The sequence below is a fragment of the Octopus bimaculoides genome, chromosome 20 (assembly GCF_001194135.2).
Source record: "Octopus bimaculoides isolate UCB-OBI-ISO-001 chromosome 20, ASM119413v2, whole genome shotgun sequence".
Classification (NCBI taxonomy): domain Eukaryota; kingdom Metazoa; phylum Mollusca; class Cephalopoda; order Octopoda; family Octopodidae; genus Octopus; species Octopus bimaculoides.
Genome location: NC_069000.1, coordinates 27,134,816 through 27,139,318, shown reverse-complemented (window position 1 = coordinate 27,139,318; position 4,503 = coordinate 27,134,816). Strand labels below are relative to the sequence as shown.

Below are 4,503 nucleotides of genomic sequence, written 5' to 3'. Positions count from 1 at the left end.
AGAGAGAGAGAGAGAGAGAGAGAGAGAGAGAGAGAGAGAGAGAGAGAGAGAGAGAGATGATGGCCTTGAACACAGTACAATGTTAAGAAATAAAGTCTGATACCCTGTTATTATGGACCATCTATAGCTTTTCCCTGTCATGTACCAAGTTGAGTCAAGTTTTTTCAGATTTTTTGTTGATGATATTTGGTAACTTGTATTTCCATGTTATATTTTTAATTTGATATAACTTAACTAATCATTACTAAATTGTTTATTTTTATTTCCATATATAACATATATTTATTTTTTATTGTACAGCTTTGATAATGAGTGAAAAAACTGAAGCTAGAGCCATTTTACACTACCTGAAGAAAAAAGACTGTGTAAGGGCAGCAACAAAAGAAAGGTTCAGGAACCATCAACAAACATGAGGTACAAAACTGGTTCAGACATTTTAAAGAAGGTGACACCAGCCTCAAAGACAAACCAAGGCCAGGGAGACCTGTTCTGGAAGATGAGGCCTTGCTTGAAATAGTTGAACAACAGCCAAGCACAAGTAATCGTATACTGCCAGCAGAACTTGATCCTTTACTAAGTACCATCAGTTGACACCTCCATAAGCTCAGCTCTGTAAACAGATACTGTTATATTGCCAAAAATAATAAGGTACTCAAATATCTGGATGGTTGTACATTTACAGAGTTTTATTAATATGTCACATGTTTTATAAATATTAGCGATTGCACCTATTCTAGTAGGTTCTTCAAATTATGATTTCACTTCAGAGGATGTCTCTTTTTATATTATTATTGAATGTGTAAGGGTGGAGAGAGATATATAGGATAGTAAAAGAGGGTGAGGAATGGAGGGAAAAGTGAGAGAGAGAGTGTGTGTGAGTGTTTTGTGTTGGTGTGTGTGTGTGTGTGCGCACGTGTGTGTGTGTGCACATGTGTGCCTGTGTATCTGAAAGGAGTGTCAATGGGAAAGAGAAGGAAAGAAAGAAGAAAATTGTGTTTACAGCTGGTCAGTTCTTTCAATGACAAGTTTATTCTTGGCCTTTAAAAATGGCAAAACCAGGTGGCATTGTTTGGAAGAAAGTTGTTTTTCAAAGAGTTGGCATCATTATCCAGTGGGAGAGAGTGTGGGTGTGTTTTTGTGTGTGTGTGCCTGTGAGTGTGTGTGCACGCGTGTGTGCCTGTGTACTTGAAAGGAGTGTCAATGGAAAAGAGAAGGGAAGGAAGAAGAAGGAATTGTGTTTACATGTATACAGCTGGTTAGTTCAAAAAAGGTAGGAGACAAATATGAAAACCAAGCTAATTGGGTTCAGTTCTAGTTGGCACAAAAATATCCCACTATCTGGGTTTCTTGCCGTTTTTAGGCCCTGTTCCAAAGCTGAATAACGATTAAGAATAATGCAATATTGTGATGAATCAATGAGTGAGGTATCTAAATAATGGTAAGTTCATTTTGTCATAGGCATGGATCAAAAATAGATATAAAATATACCATTTCTGTAGACATTTACCAATATAAATTAGCAAGTGGTGCCATTGTTTTAGATACTGAAATAACAAGTTCTAAAATAGTTTTGGATTTACTTTTAGGATCAAATCCGTTATGGAGAAAATACAAATAAATATAATTACAAAGATAGAGAAAGTATATGTAGAGGTACGAAAATACAAAAATAGTGAAGTATGTGAAAGGATGAAAATTGTTATTGAAATATAAATAAAATTACAGTTTACTTTACAAATTTGGTCCTTCATCCAGTACAAATCATTACAGAAATAGTGATATTTCACCAGTCACGGCTATATACATACACACACACACACACACACACACACACTGTCTCTCACTTTTCCCTCCATTCCTCACCCTCTTTTACTATCCTATATATCTTTCTCCACCCCTACACATTCAATAATACTATAAAATGAGACATCCTCTGAAGTGTAATCATATTTTGAAAACCCTACAAGAATAGGTGCAAGCAATAATATTTATAAAACATGTGACATATTAATATAAATCTGTAAATGTACAACCATCGAGATATCTGAGTACCTTATTATTTTTTGCAATATATAATTCCTGTACATCACCTCCAAACCTTCCAATATATTTACTTGGATGTACAAGACATCAGAATGACTGGATTAGTACCTGACGTATGAACAGAGGATACCAAAAATACAGAAAACGTCACAAGAATACACAACAATGAAGTGAATGGAACAGAATTAAACCCACAACGGGCTAATACCAAACACACAGAAGACCTAACACAAATCTGCAAAATATGCAACATCAAAATAAAAGAGACAGAATCACACTTGCAGCAGGGAAATACCAGAAATATGGAAGATCTACTCACAGAAACCTGCAGTAAGTTAAATTTACTCCTTTCAAAAATTGATACAGTCTTCGCAAATTTTACTTCCTTATAAATACAATCCAAACACAAGATATTCTCCCTAAAAATAATCAAGCAATCATAACTGACAACACAGATCTCTTAGCAGGACCACCCCAATCACAAAGTAAAACAAATGGAGAAGAAACAGAAACTGACACACACCAAGAAAAACCTTCAAAGCCCCAAGACTGGAACAAACTTCTAAACCAATGCAAACATGCTTATTGGAAAAGCATTCGTTGTAAGAACATAGCCAACATATACCACAACTGGCGGGACAAGAAGAACCCAATACTCCCTAGAAAATTCCTTATCAAAGAAATAAGGGGTGAAACACTGTAAGAAGCAACAATACGTGCAAATCTACCTCTATGCCGACTGGAAACGGAAATTTCCCTTCTACAAACACAAAGTTTACATCAGGAAGATAAGATTAAAACAAGTGATGCCGTCATAATGGCTGAAATAACAGAGAGAAATAATAACCAAAACAAAGAAAAACTACACCAATAATGGAAAGAGGATACTAAACGAGAAGAGGAAAGATCCAGAATTATATGGACCAAACAACAACAATGGTTCTTAAACTACGAAAGAAACTATGGGGAAAAATCCATTATGAAAACCACCAAAACAAATGAAAAGATACAACAAACCAAAATCACAAACATATTGGACACCCAGACATCCACATAAACCCTACCAAACACAAACCAAAAACCCGCTCCTTACACTACCAAACTCCTCAATAAACAGACACACAAAATATGCAAGACAAACAAGACACACACAACTAACAACCTATAACACTTGGAGAGAACAAACAGAATATGAACAACCACCAACACATAACCCTGGACACCCTAAATGGATACACACATGGAACAATAGACAAGTAGATAAAAATCAACACATATCCTACAATAAAAATCGAGGAAATCCAAACCATACAAACACCAACCTCATTCAACACCACAAATTTGAAAGATGGATAGAAAACAAGTACCACTATCAAAACAATACAAATACACAGTATGAACCATTCAACTACCCACAAGGAAACCTGAACCCCAGGAAATAGGCCCAACAAACACAGACGATGGGAAGAAAACAACACATACAGACCATATAGACCACCCCTGCCTCTACAAGAAAACCTAAAACCTGAAAATGGAATTTGGAGACGCAACAACACAACCCCTTTTTTAGGGATACTTCAACCATACTTCAGACTCAACACACCAAAAATTTTGAATGAACACACGAAACACATAGACCCCAAAATAATAAACATATCTAAAAGAGAACTTAGCGAAAATGAAATGAACCTACTACTAAAAGGCCTCAAATTTACACCCACACCAAATCTCATAGAACTAAAAACTGATATAGACAACTTTAGCCGCCGCCTCCCTCTTATAGAATTCTTTGAAAATGAGGAAACAGAAGATAACTCAATCATAAGAAAAAATCCCATTTCACCCCTCACAAGAGATGTGACAAACACCTAGACACATACATAGAGACAATCTCCAAATTCCCTCTCAACACACATAAATGCAAACAGAACTTCTGCAGAGGAGAAAAACAAGCTTCACAAATACTAAAAAAGGACAAGTCCATCATTTTAAAAGAAGCTGACAGAGGTGGAGCAATAGTAATTATGGATACAGGTTACTACAAAGAAAAGATACTGGAGATGCTTAATAACCAGACATACTACGCTACACTCTCTGAGTGGTTGGCGTTAGGAAGGGCATCCAGCTGTAGAAACTCTGCCAAGTCAGACTGGAGCCTGGTGTTGCCATCCGGTTTCACCAGTCCTCAGTCAAATCGTCCAACCCATGCTAGCATGGAAAGCGGACGTTAAACGATGATGATGATGACTACAAAGAGGAATCAACACAACCGGAGAAAGCAACAATAAAAAAAAATTGGAACATTAATCAAGGAATACCAGGGCTCCTTTACTGATAAGGAGAAAGACTATTTATGCAACTCAAGAACCATAGAAAGCAATTTTTATGGATTACCTAAAATTCATAAAATCTCGGAAATACAGAGAGCCATAAATGAACAGAGGAACCATTATATAAGAA

The 4,503-nt window shown here is 36.2% G+C and overlaps 1 protein-coding gene across 3 annotated transcripts in view; it reads right to left on the bottom strand.

The window, feature by feature from the left end:
• LOC106882107 (acylglycerol kinase, mitochondrial) overlaps positions 1-4,503 on the bottom strand; it is a 50,156-nt gene that overhangs the window by 25,452 nt on the left and 20,201 nt on the right. The window lies entirely within an intron of this gene.